Below are 18,627 nucleotides of genomic sequence, written 5' to 3' on the forward strand. Positions count from 1 at the left end.
CGAAGTTCAAAATTTTATTAAATTCGTATAACAGAGGAATAGAATAAAGTCAGAAGTTGAAAATTTATTAAATTCCTACCGTGGTTTAGAATTTTCTTAAATTTCTATAACAGAAGAAATAGAATCAATTTCAGGAGCAAGTCAGAAGTTCAAAATTTCTTAAATTCCAAACGAGGTACAGAATTTTATTAAACACCTAATAACAGAGGTATAGAATCAAGTCAGAGGTTCGAAATTCATTAGATTCCTAACAAAGTTCAAAATGTCGTTAAACTCCTAATAACGGAGGAATCGAGTCAAGTCAGAAGTTCGAAATTTATATGTTTGCAATAACGCGAGGATCGACCGAGAGAGCGCAAGAAGCGTCGAGTGGCGTTTCGCGTTCGCAGGCACACCGGGCGCAACACCGTCTTCTTGGAAAAATTTTCTGGCAACGGGGAAATGGGGTCAGTGTGTCTACCGCGGCGTCGAGGTCGATCGCGGCGTTGCAGCCGGGTGTATCTGCATTCTGCAGTGGCTGAAATCGCGCGTCGTGTACAGAGGGCGGCCGGCGGAATAATCGATGGCTGCGAGTGTTGCGTTTGCAGGCGGATCGGTGCAGCGTCACTTACTTCAACAGAAACTCGGCACTGATATCGGGCCGCGCTTTTATCGCGACACCGCGCTCCTCTAATCGGACGTGTGCCAGTTGAACTCCGCTCGATTGCCAGTATTTCGCTAGACGGAGATCGCACGGAACAGAATCCAAAGGTCACAAATAATACCGCGGCTTTTTACGAAACGGGAGCCAGGATTAGGGGAGATGGATCGCCCGATGATTAAAGACAGATCCGAGAGGCTTCGAGAAAAATTCCAAGATATACACGATCGTGACTGCCTCTGTCGATTTCGCTTGTTACCGGGAACGCTCGGACTCTTTACTTTGGCGGGAGAATTAACAACGGTTGGATCGGACGATAGTAAAATATCAAAGTGGTATAGTAACGAGGATCGATTGTCTCTGTCAGAGTTATGAAAATTCTTCTTCGTTTACGAATGTGACTGCTGTGACTGAATTGTTTGTGCGGCGTTTCTTTCTTTTGAAAAGCACAAAGATTAACCACTTGCCGCTGTCAACCGATTGCGGACCAAACCGTATACAATAATTCGTCGCTTTCCTTTTCTTTTGAACTCGTCGGTATGATATCACTTGATAGAAATTCTTGAGGAGTAATAAATTTATTATTTATTTTGCCTGGGTATATACTTAAATATACTTAAAACTGAAGAGAAAAGATTGCAATTTTGAGGCAAAAAATTCTCGATGTGCGTGGCACGTGATTCCAACGTAAGACGTTAAACCATCAAAATATAATCGAATTAACCTTTCAAATACGATTAAGATACGACTATAGTAACTGATAGGTTAAAATCACTGCTTCGTCACGGAAAAACAAAATCACGCACATGCTGCGAAAAGTGCGACTATGGGACAGTTTAGGCCCAATAAATTAACAGCGACAATTGCGAAGCTACGCAAAGCTGATGCGACAGATAGGTATTTATATCAGCGGATGTGGCAGGAGGTTCATTAAAAAAATCGATGGTTTTAATTTCAAGCCTCTCGACCTGTCCGGCGAAATCTAGTCTAGCTGATAAATCGGCCGGATTACATCCATTCATCAGATTGAGCGAGCTCCCAGTGTGTTGGTAGCCGTTGTGCTCCAGCAACCCACATTTATCTCGTGCCAAGCCTGCGCTTTCGTATTTGCGCTTTGCACAGGCCGCCTGCACCTAACCGCCGGCTGTCAGTCTTCGCGCAGAATTTTTCCTACTTTCGTTCCGTTTCGATCCGTGCCGGCGATCGATCGGTACACCGTTTCGCGCGTCTTTGTCATCGAAGAAGTACGAGCACCAGTGCTCGTAGGAGACACCTGTCGTGGAAAATTCTCATACCGATCGATCGCGAGATCGAGCATAGATCTCGGGGAGAAATGAGACCGACGCGTTCTAAAAACAGATTTGGCAATGCCCGGCGCGTTAGACGCAGAAGAGTTAGAGGAGGAGGGGGGGGGGGGAAGGGTGGTAGATAGAGAGATAGAGAGGATCGAGATGGAAAATACCGCAACGTTTGCGACTTCGATTATTCGTCTCGGGCAACGTCGTCAGAGGTTGTCGAAAAGTACGTCACCCTGGCGGATGGAAAGGACCGAGGCGGCCGTTCAGACGTCATCGTTCGATGCCAGGAGCGTCGCGACGCCACGGCGTGCCAGGCGTGCGAGGACAGGGAGACGAGATCTCGCTGTTACCAGAATTTCGCTGATATCCGGTTCGCACCGGTTGACGTTGGCTCGCTTCCGACGATCTCGGCCACATCTCACATCTCACAGGAGCGCGGCGGTCCACGTCCGGCCGTTGTGTCGTGTCCCTCTTCGACTTGTCGCATCTGCTTCAATCCGAGAGGGATGAAAAAGAGGGGACGCGGCGTCGTTGCGTAAGCGTCTGGACGCCGAGGCGTCAGTCGTTCGAAAGCTACTAAGCACCGCGGTCCACGAAAAGTCCGAGAGAGAGAATCACCGGCCAACACCAGTGAGTTTCATCGAGAAGATAATCGAGTAGCGGCGAGAGTGATTACATCCCGAGAGCGAGGACGTTGCCGGGAGCTTCTCAGCTTCGTCTTGTCTCGTCTCGTCTTGGCTGCGCTGGGCTTCCTCTCGCGTTCAAGGTCGCGCCCTCCCGACTTTCACCCCCCGCGTCCACCGCGAATTTCGAGTGTGCTTCTCTCCCCCTTTTCGGCGGAGACCTTGGCGGAAAATTCAAGGTCAATGGCAGCATGTCGCCTCGCAATAACAACACGGTCAGGAGCGCGCAGCCGCGCCACGCCGCGCCACGCCATGCCGCGTCGCGAGATCGAATTTTATGGTGGCGCCTAGACGACGCGGGGGATAGGATATGTAATTATGGGACACGAGCTACGTCGAAACGTTTCCAACCTCGTTTCGCAACCCCTCCATCGTGTGACGTCGCTTTCGATTCATCGACTCTCCCGTTTGTTTGTTCCCGTTTTGATCGAACGTGTCAAACGCCGATTACGCAAGGATCGACACGTCGCCTTTCAACCTCGCCCACAGACGGGTTGTTCTCCTCATCTTCGCATTCAGCCAGCGAGAGAGAAAGTCCGTGAGCTATTTTCGTTCCGAGCGCTCTTCGTATCGATCGGATCGAAAGGGACAGGGCGAACAGTCGAATGTTCGAAAGCACGTGCAACGGATGGCTCGACTACCGCAACATCCGGGCACACTGGCCGCTCTCCTTTAAGCTGGCGCGTCACTTTCCGCGCTTGAATTCTCTTCTTTCGTTTTCTTTTTTTTTTTCTATTTTTTTTTTTTCACCTAGTTCTCGCGTTAACCTTCGCTGCACCGGTAAATTTCAATTTCGCACGCGGCGTATCACCATCGCGATTCATTCGCTCGTCCATTTCTGGCCAAATGAAAAATATCTCCCGCGATAGTGGGCGATACGTGACCCCGTCGTTGTTCTTCTGGTTGTGTAACAATCGTTTTCAGCTGAAAGCCCGCGGCAACGACGATCGGTCTTCCGCAAAGTCCCCCTCGGGAAAACTGGAATTCCCTTTTTGCCGATTTAATCGCGCCTCTCTCGTTGTCCGACCGCGCGATTTTCCTCGTTTCGTTCGCGCACGTGACGCGCATCCGAGCCTCCTTTAACGAAATTATCCCGACACGTTTTTTTCCGCCGCGCGTGCACGATTTTCCTCACGCAAGGAGACAGATTCGGGGAACACCTCGTCCGTGATTTATCGGACGGTTTCTATTTAAATACTTTGCATAAATCTCGTTTATCCGCCAGACCACCACGTTGCGTTCATTGCGTATTCATAACCTTTCCGATGCTGAGCATTCATCAGCTCCTTTCGTTTCTCAACAAATAGATTCGCATTTCGAAAAGATCTAGAGCCCTCGTTTGCCAACGAAAACACGATCAAGTAGCAATGTAAAAGGGTCGAGCCCCTCTTTCGAAAGTACGTTCGATTAAATTTATCTCGCGAGATTGAGAAATCAGCACGAATCGGTTGGAACGGTTATCTCGTTAATTTTCTTTTTTCTTTTTTTCAATCGATCGTTGCAATTGATCGCACGTGATACGGTATAATTGCAACGGATGATTCGGCCGAACGACGGATCGGGTGTTACGGGTGAGACGAGTGTGAGGAAACCCAGCCGCAATGTAAACTCGGGGAGCCGGCGTTATCTCGCCGGTGACACCACGAGCGTATAAAAGACAGACGCTTTCGACAGGTGACTTCAGTAATTCGTACTCGCGCGAGGTCGCCCGGTCCCCCGGATACTCGAGTCTCGTTCCACGCGTGTGAAAACACCTCCCGAACACGCGCGAATTGTTTGGTGCTGTGCGTGTTTCGGCCGTCGGCTCTGCTTCGTTCATTCTCCTGGTTCTCCACGCTTGCACCCTCTCCTCACACCCATAACATCGTTGCATCGTCCAGTTTCTGGATACGAATCGATTCCTCGATCGATCGATCGTTGGATTCGCGCCGGGATTCGTGATACACGGGAGCTGTGACGGGATACGTGGAAACGTGGTGGCACTGTCGAGCCGCATAGTGAAGCCTAGTGAAGTTGCGAGGGACACTTATGAAGGGGTCCGTCAACGCACCGAGGCCTATCGTTGATCAGAACAGATATATTTGGGATAACGATTGGAAGCAGTAGACTTGGACAAGGTATGTGACAACCGCGCCGCCTGGGAGGGTCCTCTCGCCGATACGATTCACCCGTGTTTCAATCATCCGACGTGTTTCTATTTTCATCGGGGATCGACGCCAAAAATATATTGCTTTCCTTTTTCTTTTCTCATCGATGACGATTCTTCTATTTATACGCTGATCGATTCGGAGAATTCGGGTCGTCGAGAATATATATCGGTGGACGATTTGTATTTCCGCGAGATACGGTTTGCGGAGAGTAGGGCAGACAATGCATCGTGTCCATAAAGTCTCTTTACAATTTGAAGAACTGCAAAGGCAAATGAAAGGATAACACAGATAAGTGGAAATTATTATGAAATGAGACGTATATATTTAAGTTTTTTTTCAATATGGACACAATTAGTTGCATAAAGCACCTCAAAACGGTAATCGATTTCTTATATGATCGATGTTCTTGATCGTCCACTTCTCCATTTATCAAACACTGTCCCTGTCTCCATAAATTTCTTGTCCCATGCACGAATTGATGGACGTGACAATGAATCTCTTCCATACTTAGTTCGGAAGTTTCACCGAGTCTGCAGAACCGATTTGGTTTCAATAAACTATGATACACACTGTACGCACTCTTGAGGAGTAGCTATTTTGTAAGGGGTTCATTTAACAGTATCTTATTCATCAACAAGGTACCTGAAATGCAATGTGATAAAAATCCTGACGTACGTAGAACAAATCTGACGAAGATATCTCATCAATTGCCTTCGTAATAAATTTTTGAAATTGCAAAGAAACTTTATGGACACCTACATGGGAACTATGTTAAAGATATCGTGTATCGAACAAAAGTGTGGGGACATCACTAATGTAAAGCAGAAGATGCCATTGCCATCATTGATGAGAGTATGCTACAGCGAACATGACAAGAAATCAGGTACCGTCTTGATGTGCTTCGTGGAACTAATGGTGCCCATATAGAGGTGTATTAAATGAGGCAAAAGAAAACTTAAATATATACGTCTCATTTTGTAACAATTTCCACTAATCTGTCTTTTCATTTGCCCTGTAATAAAAATTGTTGAAATCGTAAAGAGACTTTATGGACATCCTGTATGTAAAAAGATCGTATGGAGTGAGCGGTACAGGGGGAACGTTTGATGGAGTAGGAACGATTAATCGCTAGTTGGTTAATACGCGTTTATCCGCAAGATGGTGGAAAAGGGACGGTTCAATCAGCGGAGAATATCAAACACGCGCGCTGCTGGGATACGTGGAGTGGGTGCAACGGGAATACGTGGCGAGCATTGATTTTGACCTCGGGTCAAATCGCTTGCGTTTGAAGCTTTACCTTGATCTTGCCAGACGCGTTCCTGTGTTCACAGATCGAAATTGACTGGTTCTTTTTTTTTTTTTTTTTTTTTTTTTGAATAAGAACATTTCGAATAAATTCTTCAAATAAAATTTTATTCGAATAACATTTCGAGTAACAATTCTTCAAATAAAATTTTATTCGAATAATACACAACTGTGGCTGTAGAGAAGAGGCCGTGAAGCCGTTTCTTGTCAAACCTCGGAATAATCAATTCGATATACAGCTACATTTACTCATCATTGAACTTCGTATAACGAATAATTTTTGTTCGAATGAATGAAATCGTTATTCGTAAATAATGAATAATTTATCCACGAATAAAATCGTCATTCGTAAGTAACGAATAGTTTTTCCTCGAATAAAATCGTTATTCGTAAATAACGAATAATTTCTCCACGTATGAAATCGTTATTCGTAAGTAACGAATAGTTTTTCTTCGAATAAAATCGTTATTCGTAAGTAACGGATAGTTTTTCCTCGAATAAAATCGTTATTCGTAAGTAACTAATAATTTTTCCTCGAATAAAATCGTTATTCGTAAGTAACGAATAGTTTTTCCTCGAATAAAATCGTTATTCGTAAGTAACGAATAGTTTTTCTTCAAATAAAATCGTTATTCGTAAGTAACGAATAGTTTTTCTTCAAATAAAATCGTTATTCGTAAATAACGAATAATTTCTCCACGTATAAAATCGTTATTCGTAAGTAACGAATAGTTTTTCTTCGAATAAAATCGTTATTCGTAAGTAACGGATAGTTTTTCCTCGAATAAAATCGTTATTCGTAAGTAACTAATAATTTTTCCTCGAATAAAATCGTTATTCGTAAGTAACGAATAGTTTTTCCTCGAATAAAATCGTTATTCGTAAGTAACGAATAGTTTTTCTTCAAATAAAATCGTTATTCGTAAGTAACGAATAGTTTTTCTTCAAATAAAATCGTTATTCGTAAATAACGAATAATTTCTCCACGTATAAAATCGTTATTCGTAAGTAACGAATAGTTTTTCTTCGAATAAAATCGTTATTCGTAAGTAACGGATAGTTTTTCCTCGAATAAAATCGTTATTCGTAAGTAACGGATAGTTTTTCCTCGAATAAAATCGTTATTCGTAAGTAACGAATAGTTTTTCTCCGAATAAAATCGTCATTCGTAAATAACGAACAATTTCTCCACGTATAAAATCGTTATTCGTAAGTAACGAACAATTTTTCCTCTAATAAAATCGTTATTCGTAAGTAACGAACAATTTTTCCTCGAATAAAGTCGTTATTCATTAATAACGAATAATTTCTCTACGAATAAAATCGTTACTCGTAAGTAACGAATAGTTTTTCCTCGTATAGTTTTTCCTCTTACGAATAAAATCGTTATTCGTAAGTAACGAATAATTTTTCCTCGAATAAAATCGTTATTCCGTATTTACGAATAAATTTGACAGATTTATTCGTTGTTCGAAAATAAAATATGCTCAACTCTATGCGCGAGAGAGGTAAACGACCGTGGAAAGGAAACGCGACCGAATGAAACCTCCCCGCGACTTAATCCTATTTAAAATTGCATCGCCTGGCAAGTGGCAAGTGTGATCGTCCCTGTTCTCCCGTGATTTCGTTAAGCGACTTGTTGCCGCCGAAAATGGCGGGTGCCACACGCGGTTACGCGACACGTGTATCGCGGTTCTGCTTATCATAATCGGGACCCGAGCTTTCGTCTCGCTGGTTTTTCCACGCGGCTAAGTCCCCGACCAATTTATACGCACTTCAGTGGATTCGATCGTTCGATAAAGAGAACTCACGTCAAAACAGAGTAAAGCGTATCTGTTAAAACGAAATTGTCGACAGTATTATCTAAACAAGTTTGTCACTTTCTTGCCCCTTCGAGGTTTCCAGTTCCTCTCCCTCCCCTTTGGTGTTTGTTAATTCCAGTTCGAAGCTCTCTGCAATATTCTGTAACGTCCCATCTGTCCTTTCACGCTGTCGTCCGTCGAATCGACGCGCTCGAAAAATTCTACTCGACGAACGAAACTCGCAACCCAGAAGCAGTAACAGCAGCGGCTGCAAAGCGCTCCCGAAATAATCCCCGGCGTACATACGATTACGTTTAATAAAGCGCGAACTGTGAACTGGCGCAAGGTTCTGCCCCGGATAATCGTGTTCGTTGACCTATATCAACGAGAAATCGCGCGATTCACCAATTTTCGCGAGAATTCGCTCTGCCGCGTTTCGCTATTCCGCGCTCTCGCATTATTATTCGTGTTCCGCTTCTCTCTGTGTGTCTCTCTCGAGATTATTACCAACGACGGGAGGGGGGGATGAAGTCGAGATCCAAGATTGGGATCCGTTGTTGCCGCTCTCGGCAACTTATTATCACGCGCGAGGTGAACTTGGCTGATTCGTTTATTGGATCTATGGCAGTGAACTATGTACGCGAGGTAGGCGAGGACGTCGAATTTTAGCCAAATGTTATCTCTCGCTAAGTTTGTACAAGCATGCACAAGAATAAGAAAAACGATCGTTCGAGGAAGGAGACAGAGATTTTTTTTATGAGTTTTTGAATTTGCGACGACAACATTTTCTCAGTTTCAAGTATATTTAACACTAGAACTACCAAGGCGGTCAAAATGATCAATTTATAACTTCTTAGAGTAATTTTGCGGATATACGGTGTTACAGTTTTTTTTTTTAAGAAATTCGAGTGGTTTTTGTAAAATATATGAATAAAAGTCCGTGTTTACTATCGTATTATAAATCTTTTCCTATTCCTTGTGTTCTAATTTCTTTGACTCAATTTTGGTACATTAGTCCCTCGGTAGTTCTAATGTTAAATGAAACCCAGGCGAAACAAATGACAAGTTTGTTACTTCTTAATAATTTCTATCCAGTGATATCGTACCGACGAGTTTAGAAGAAAAAGAGAGCGACGAATTATTGTATACGGCTAGGTCACTCGTTACGGTCCGCGAACCAGCTGCCAGCGCAACGGGTCAAAAATCACGGAAATTAGAACGAACGAGACGTGTGTTTCTTCGTTGCATCGCGCTCAAAGAGAAGTGTAAAGTTTCGTGAAGAGGAATTTACTTCTCGATGATCTACAGAGGTCTCGAGGATCCGCGAAGATTTATAGAATTACGAAAAGTAATTGGAACGATTTATCATCGTTTCCCTTGATGGAGAACGATATCCCCTTTCTCTCAGAGAAACGAGACTATGTCTCTTCATTGTACGCGTTGTATATATAAAATTTGGGATTTCAACACATTATATCCTTTTCTCGGAGCTTTTTTCTTAAAAAATTTTTACTTCAACTACTAATTATCAGTTATTTTATATTTTCTGAAAATGATACTGTTGTTAGAGTCAAAACGGTTGGTAAATTGACACTAGTTACTAGATAACATCTAATGATCTTATAAATTAAACAAAAAAAATAAATAAAAGAATATATAATGTCATCACCATTTCGAAAATCTCGAGGATCCATGAAGATTCACAGAACAAAATACCGAAATTACTTTGTATATTGTTTATTATTATTTATTATTTTTTTTGTATCGTTTCTCTTCATTATATTAGAAATCTCGAGAATGAAGATTTACGGAACACTGTGCTAGGCAACGAAAAAATATCGAATCGGAAATATTTACCATTTTTCTCTCATTCTTTTCTCTTAGTGTTTTATTGAACATTTTTTTCTTGCTCGTAGCAACGTATTTTTCCTTGATTTTCAAGAAACTTTTAAGTTGAAAGGACTTCGTTGATCAATTTACAGATTGTCTCGAAACGAAAAACAAAATTTCGACGCGACGTGAAAATCTACTTTATCACCAAAGTAGATCACCCAAAATTCGTCTCTTTTCGCGTCTCGAGTCGTACGACGCGGAAATGTCGCGAAACTTCGGGAATCTTTGAAATTTATTATCAGATTATTTATATTTAGATTAGACACACGCGTAGGTTTCTACCTACGGCGTTACATCGTAATAGTCAGACTATTCATCGACCGTTATCTCGACTATAATAATCAAGGGATCACGAGATCGTAGAGTGTACAATATAATCGGAGCCGTTCCGTTGCTTCGGTCCCGGTTATCTTTCCGGATCTTACGCGGAGGTGGTCGTTCTCGATCGTATGCACACCAGAGAGATTTCGAAAGAAAAGTTACAAAATTGCTTTGACTTTTCGCCGAGGACACGTTGAGAATTCGCGTTTTCATGGAAGTTTAACAACCTCGTTCCAGGAAACTTTTGCCATTATCTCTGACACGGTCGTAGAAATCTGCCGACGTTTTCCTGCAGATAAAATATAATAAATATAAATGTTTTTCTGTTTGTCAGTACAAATAACTAGCAGCTTTCAGAGAAAGTGGTGTTCGAGTTTCGTTCGACCATCTCGGACGCAAAATGGATTTTTTGAGTCTGCGTTGTGATTCGAACGAATCGATATAGACACAATTAATTAATTATATAATAATATTAACATATTATGGCTTCTATAACCGATATAATCGTACATTTATTAACGCAAATAATGCACAATGTTCGATCGATGTTTTTTACCATACATTTCCATCATTTAAACGCTCATTATTTAGTATCTCCTTGTAATTTTCCATTCATTGTCAGTCTCATTACATTTAAAATTTTTTTAATAATTCTACCACTTTTGTACTAATGGGTATTTTTTTTTACCCGTGAAAAATGAATGAATGAATGAATAAATAAATAAATAAATAATGATCAACGATGCAGAGTGAAAATCGATATTTACTGCAAAGAAAATTGCATCGTCACAATGCGCATGTAACTTCACGATAACTTTAATATCTGAAATCTGGCACCCGCGTCTTATGTAGACAAACACTTGTTGTCACCGTCTGCTATCAATATACTGATTTGTGAGTGAAACAAAGGTGATTCCTTTTGTATACATCGTACAAGCAACCATATCTGTTCCCCTTCTTGATATGAAGTTAAACATTTACAAATATCATTTATTTTATGGAAAATTTGATACAGAACCAATTTCGAAATCTTTTTATCACCCACTCTCGCGTGTCGTTACAAATTTGGCGATGAAATAAAGTTTACTAGCAAGTGCCACGAATTACAAAATTACTTGACGAACAATTTGTCAATTTATTAGTATCGATAGTTGTTAAATTGATATTTGTGTCGTGCCTCCACGAATCGTGCAACGACGAATCAAAGAACAAAGAAAATTATTTCGAAATTTGGCGACAAAATAAAATATACTAGCAACGAATTACATAATTACTTGACGAACAACTTGTCAATTTACTAGTATCGATAGTTGTTAAATTGATATTTGTGTCGTGCCTCCACGAATCGTGCAACAACGAATCAAAGAACAAAGAAAATTATTTCGAAATTTGGCGACAAAATAAAATATACTAGCAAGTGCCACGAATTACAAAATTACTTGACGAACAACTTGTCAATTTACTAGTATCGATAGTTGTTAAATTGATGTCTGTCTTGTGTCTCACGAATCTTGCAACGACGAATCAAAAAACAAAGAAAATTATTTCGAAATTTGGCGACAAAATAAAATATACTAGCAAGTGCCACGAATTACAAAATTACTTGACGAACAACTTGTCAATTTACTAGTATCGATGGTTGTTAAATTGATATCTGTCTCGTGCCACCACGAATCTCGCAACGACGAATCAAATAAAATTATTTTCGAAAATTATTTACTACTAAAAATTTACTACTAAATGCCACGAATTACAAATTACTTAACGAACAACTTTACCGCTACCGACACAGTTCTCAGATTAACACCTGACAAATGTTGAACAAACTAGCCGATGCATACACAATGAAATCGAAAGAGTCAGACAAAAGAGATTCGTCGAAAATATCTAATAGGATCTCGACGCAACAGTCCCTTCATTTATCTGTCTCGTGAAAGCGGATCTACGAATCTCGCGACAAGGCGAGATCGACGGGACGAACGAATCAAAGAACAAAGGAGGGAAAATTCGATTGGCGATGATCAAAGGGAAGGCGTTGCCGGGGGAAAGCACGAAAGCTCGTTACCAGCGGCGCCGGAATTCACGGGGCCCGATCGCGGGGGACGTGGCGCGCTGAAGCACCGTGGCGGAGATTTTCGCGGCGGCGGCGGCGTTCTGTGTTGATTCGTGTAACAGCGTTAAACTCGAAACTCCTTTAACTGGATTGGGCGGTCGACGAGCCGCGGATAGTTAGCGGCAGCTGTTGCGCAAAGGATTGCCAACCACTCACCCTCTCGCTCCTCACCCCTACTAGCAGGGGTGGTCTGCTGACAAGATCCCCCGGTCGCTTTAATCTCCTTTGTTACGCGAATTCTCTGCTCCACCTTCCCTTAGCGCAGACTCTAATGACTCGAAATTCTCGTGAAACATTCCTCCTCCTTCCAATTACCCACCACCAAGCGTGATCCACGCAGTTTTATCATTACGTCCCGACTTTCTGCGCCCCCATCTTCGCCCTTTTCTTCCCTTCGCCGAACGAAAGCAGAACGAAATTTCGTCGACGAGACAGACGACGCAGCGTGATTGATGACAGATCTCTGTTGGAAATCATCGAGCACGTGTGTTTCTCCAATCGTATTTATCGTTCTATTTTTCGTTTCGTGTGAATTGCTCGTTCGGTGATTTCGCATCGAGGTACGGTCGAAAAGGGGGTAGATGGTTTGTTTACATAGCCGTTTTCGATAAGTGATTTGCTTCTACTCGACATCGATCGCTTTATCGCGTGCCGCTCGTCGAAAATATCCCGATGTTTTACCATCGATCGCGCGTCTTTTCTTCGCCTGAAGCTAAATCGAGACGGCGATTCGTACTTCTCGTGGTCGAACCTCGGCATCTGATCGATTTGATCATAGAGGAACTAGGTTTCCTCCTTCTGAGGTTTCGTTTCAATATGATACATTACACTGCAACTTCCCGCGTTCTTTTAACGTGATATATCATTATATAATTGTTATATTCAATAATATATTAATAATCACATATTACAATGCATACAGTAGTACAGATCAATTACATAAATATATTACAAGTGATATAATGTATCATTGTAATGTATAATTATATAATTATATAATTGTATCATTATATTTAATAATATATTTATATAATACATAAAGTAGTACAGATCAATCATGTAAGTATATTTACATCCGATGTAATATATAATTATATAATAATTAAATCACTATATACTTATATAATAATTAATATAATAATATTAATTATATACTATAATACACTATATCAGATATATTTATATGATTGATCTGTACTATGTATTGTCAAATATAATGATATAACGATTATAATTAATTATTATATAATTATAATATTTAATTATTATGTAATATAATTATTATATTATAATATATTTATATATAATTATTATACATAATATAATATAATTATTAAATATTATTTAATAGGTTTTAGTTATTATATAATTATGTATAATAATGTGTATGTATAGTGATATAATAATATTAATTGTTATACATAATTATATAATAATTAATAACTATTAAATAATATTTAATTATTATATAATATAATATAATAATTATATTATATATAATATTATAATATAATATAATATAATAATACTATTATAATCATATAATAATTAATTATAATCGTTATATCATTATATTTAACAATATATTTATATAATACATAGTACAGATCAATCATATAAATATATTATATCTGATATAGTGTATTATAATATATAACAACATCATTATATTTAATAATATATTTATATAATATATATAATATATAATATATAAAGTAGATCGATCATTACGTTTTGTACGAGACCTGCGTATAAATAAATAAATAAATAAATACGAGAAAAAATCGGTGAATCGAACTTGGAAAGCTCAAATTGTCGTACCGTTCGTTACGATCGCGTGAACGTTTTCTCTCGTCGAGAAGAGAGAGATACCGGGACGAGAAATGCGTTGGAATTTCGGCTTCGGAGTATCGACGGTTATCGGTGAGTCACGATTTGAAGCAGGTTCCCCGCGACGCGACGGGATTAATTTTTACAAGGGGATTAAGCGGCTCCGAGTCAGACGCGGAGAGGAACGCGGCGCATCGGACGGCGAAATCTTTCCATTTGTCACGAACGGGGAATTAGTTCGACCGCTCGAGAACCAACTTTCTTTTTTATCCGAATTTTCCGTTTATCGCGTCCACTGGTCGCTGAGTTGTTTCTCTCCAAATGTTTCTTCAGGTTCGAGTTTTATCGACTTGAAAATTGAATCAGACTTGAAAAATTACGCGATCGTCAACGTACGATTACGATCGTCAACGTACGTTTGTTTTGATAATGCAAATTTGATATTCCGAATATTTTGGACGACTATTTTCTGCAATATCTAATACACAAATTATATATAATTATACAACTAATTATATATAATAATTAAATGTTTAAACTTATAAATATTAATATTATAATAATAATTAAATATAAATATTATTATTTATAAATATTAATTATCAGTTATACAATAATTATCATTAAACAGTTATATTTCATAATTATATACTGTATACAATATACAGTAGTATACAGTATATATAATATATACAGTAGTACAGATCAATTATATTCGTGCGAGGCCAGCACAAATCATAAAATTTATCTCTCATATAAATAAATAAATATGAGGCAAACTTCGGTGAAACTTCGAACTTAGAAAGCTCGCACAAGTGGATGATATTACAGCATGATGGATCGATAGGTCTTATCGATGTCGCGTTATCTGCGAAATCTACCGGAATTTCCAGTCGTGTGAATCGTTTCGGTGCCACTCATTGCCATCGAACCCTCCTGCCAGCGTCTTTCAAAAGCGATCTTTGTTTCTCTTTCTCTCTTTGTTACGTCACTCTGTCATGTCGCTGGGAGATCTCCACGTTTTTCCACCGAGTGGCATCCCGTTGAAATTGCCGGACAAACGGGACGATTGCAAATACCTTGCTGTGTTTGCGTTCCCCGGTGAAACGTCAAGGAACACGTCGCATCGTCGCGATTCTCGTTCGTTCAAAGTATTAAGATCCATTCACACCGTCGACGAATTTACGTGTCGATGACTTTTTTTTTTCTTTTTTTTAAATCAGTATTTCTAACCATTAGACCGCGGATTTTCATGGGTCTATGGGAAGATATAAAATTGCACGGAGTGTGAGAAAAGTATATATGTAATGTTTGATATGCGAAACAATTTTCTATTCGAGCTCGGTATTTTTAATTATACTTTTAAAAATCTGACATAAAAATGATGTGCAAAGCCACGGCTCCTGAGAAAATGAAAAATAAACTTCATCTCTAATGAGAACTGAATAAATTTCTTTTCCAACTTTAGCTATTTCTCTCTACTATAATATAATTTTTGTGATAACGTTTTTTTTTTAAAAGTAAGTTTTTCGATCTCTCCCGGTTGATTTCTTTAATTTTAATGATAAATCTCTCGTTACATAGAAACGGTAGCGAAATGGCCAAAAATCGGGAAAAGCTAGAATTTTAACTAGAAATTTATCAAAATTGTCAAATTTTCAAAGAACTTTGAAGAATTTTAAAAAAATTTTCAAAGAACTCGTTCAGCGTTCGTGCTATTAAAAAGTGAGAATTAAACAAAAGATAAAATGTTCCTTGTGTTTTATGATTTTGTACCATTCCCTTCCTCAGACGCCAATCATAATTAAATCTTCGACTGAAAATGAAAAATACCTCGACACGTTGAACGCTTGATTTCTTTCGTTAAACGACTTACACGTACTCGTTGTGGTTAAAGTTACACACACTAACGTGTCTTCGTTCGTCTTAGCTCTTCAATAGCCAATAAATGGACCTTTATATACGTCTTTCGAAGGGCAAACGAACCAATCGGCGGTTTCCAACCGCGACGCGCGTTCCTCGCGAAAATTCTATCATCGTACCTTCGTATCTCGATCGATCGGAATCTCTTATTTGTTGTTACGACCACCAGTGGATAAACTGACACGAGTCTGAATGGTGGATTACGTTCCGATAAAACGCCGCCAGACCGATATCGCTCTGTCCTCTCGCCTTCGTTTTCATTAATCGCGAGTCGGATTGAAGCAGATTAGTCTCAGTCACACTCAGGCGAAACCAGTTCGGTAGTCGATGCCAGAAAAAACTACCCGAAACATAGTTCGTTTCTCGCGCTCCTCGATTTGGCTTGCCTCGCCGCGTGGCAATATTTCCCTATTATCCTTCCTGATTATCTGGACCAACGTAAGACGCAGTCGACTCGTTCTCCAGATGTTTTTCTTGGCAGCGTAAGCTCCTTTCGCGTTCGCTGTTCTTGGCAAACGCGCGGAACAGCTTCCTTTTTAGTGGTTAAAAGAGAGCTTTGCTCGTCGGTGACCTCGGTGGAAAAACGACAGCAGCAGCAGCAGCAGTAGCGCGTCTTTGAACGAGATGTCGCGTCTCGCCATTATCGCGCGATATTTTCGGTTTAGCGGGCCGACGCAGCGAGAGGGAAGAGAGCACATACGCTTTCTGCCAACGAAGCTTCGAACGAAGCTTCCGCGGAGCTTTCGAGTTGGCAGAAAACTAGGCGACGTTGGCCAGATTCGCCCAAGGTTGCAGACGATCTCGCCAGTCAGGGTCCTCCTAACGCGTATTTAATTTAGCCTCCACGTGGACGTAAAAATACGACCAGACAAATAATACGAGCCTCTCTTTTCTATCTCTCTCTCTCTCTCTCTCTTTTTTTTCTTTTTCGTTCAAACGATTGCTAACCTAAGGCCTGTAAACCGTGCCGTTCGATCTACGTATCGCGTGTGTGCAAGAGGCTCACTCTCGAAATAGACCGTTAAATCCAGCCGCGCGTTTCGCGTTATTGCGTCAATCGAGTGGCGTAATTTACACTGTGACGTATTCTCGCATCTTCTGCAGCTCACAAGACATAAGACTGGGTGTCATAAGTTTGAAAATTTCGCGTTGATCGTCGATCGAAGCACCCTCATTATCGACGACACGGCGGTCTAAGCCAAAAATCTAGAATAATCGTTCGACAAACGGTGAAACGTTACTTAGTTTAAAGCTCCGGGAGCTCTCCGTGTTGCCAACGTTATCGTTCGCGGAAAATCCAATGATAGGCGGATTCGTTTGGGATATTTTTAGCGATACAGTTCACGAGAAACTCCGTCCCGTGAAAATCGTACCGGCGCGATTTTATCTCCAGCTCGGAGATGCCTGTTGCACTCACGAAATCACGATAAATCAACTCTCTCTCTCTCTCTCTCTCTCTCTCTCTCTCTCTCTCTCTCTCTCTCTCTCTCTCTCTCTCTCTCTCTTTCTCTGTTCAACCGTGAATGGAACGACGTTTGCGATTTACCGCGGCTCGCTGCCTTTCAAGGTTTACAGCTGGATGGAATTCGATTCTATTTCGATTGATTTTAACGAGCGGAGGGATCGTGAAACGGCGGCTAGATCGCTCCAGAAATTGGGAAGCGGGTCGGCGACGTAGATCGTAGCCAGCAGGTCCGGCGAATGTTTAAAATTAGTTGGCGGCCGATTACGGAATTCGCGTCCACTGTTGCGGGAAGGAGGCCGCGGAACGCGTAATCGCGATCGTTAATAACGAACGACGCCTGACATAAATTCCCTCTAGCTACACGGCCGAGCCAAGATACGTACTGGAACCACACGACGAAGAAAACGATTTGTTTATTTATTTTTTTTAAATTCACTAAACGACGGAGAACAATTGAAATCGTTTTATTTATTAATAATGTACATATCAGACGTTCTATTTAATCTTAATCTTGCCTGACTCGATTGTCCTTGTTTAGCCAACAGCTCAGACTTTAATAATAACTGATAATTGTAACGAACGTGTACATTTTGGTGTAATACGGCCATCATGCTATATATTGTACAACAGTACAATATCTGAAGCCTAGTAATAACGATGTAAGATGGAAACAAAAGAATTTCAGAAGAAGAAATTTCTCAAGACAGTCCTGAGTCAATAATTTACGTAAGCTAGACTTCTCATTGCTTCTAACAAAAGTTTAAAAAATGACCGACGATATGATTCTTTCAGAGATTGAAATTATGTATCATCGACTCTTGTATATTATACTTGTTCTGGCAAATTCGCAACGGCACGTTGACGATTGCTTTAATAATTTAAACGATATCGCACGTTAGAAAAATTTCGTGTTAAATACCATTCGGATGACCATTTTCAATCTTATGTCATTTCATTTTGAAGCGTTGCCTCGTAAATGAATTGTTGATGATACAAAAAAAGCTTTGTCGAGGGCAAAGGATTAAAAATTATAGAATTTTCGATTTTAAGACGTGAAACCGATTTTTAGAAATCTTCAAGTGGCAAATAACCTGAGATGTTGATGCGACTATAAATGCAAAAAGAAACAGAAAAAAGAAAACAAATTAAGCAGTTGAGAATGCAGAATGAAGTTTCTTTTAAAATTCAGCTTGAAAATTTGTCG

The 18,627-nt window shown here is 40.3% G+C and overlaps 1 protein-coding gene across 5 annotated transcripts in view; it reads left to right on the forward strand.

The window, feature by feature from the left end:
* The window catches only part of LOC122531794 (multidrug resistance protein homolog 49), a 107,235-nt gene that overhangs the window by 38,861 nt on the left and 49,747 nt on the right, over positions 1–18,627 (forward strand). For 2 of the 5 annotated variants that reach the window (XM_043660018.1, XM_043660037.1), the window contains exons 1-2: positions 2,452–2,568; positions 4,296–4,738. The exons of the other annotated variants lie outside the window; for them this stretch is intronic. The gene's annotated coding sequence lies outside the window, so the exon portion shown is untranslated. Of the gene's footprint in view, positions 1–2,451; positions 2,569–4,295; positions 4,739–18,627 lie in introns of those variants that run through there. 5 annotated transcript variants of the gene reach the window in all.

Source organism: Frieseomelitta varia, unplaced genomic scaffold (assembly GCF_011392965.1).
Source record: "Frieseomelitta varia isolate USP_RPSP 00005682 unplaced genomic scaffold, Fvar_1.2 scaffold_139, whole genome shotgun sequence".
In the NCBI taxonomy this organism is placed as follows: Eukaryota; Metazoa; Arthropoda; class Insecta; order Hymenoptera; family Apidae; genus Frieseomelitta; species Frieseomelitta varia.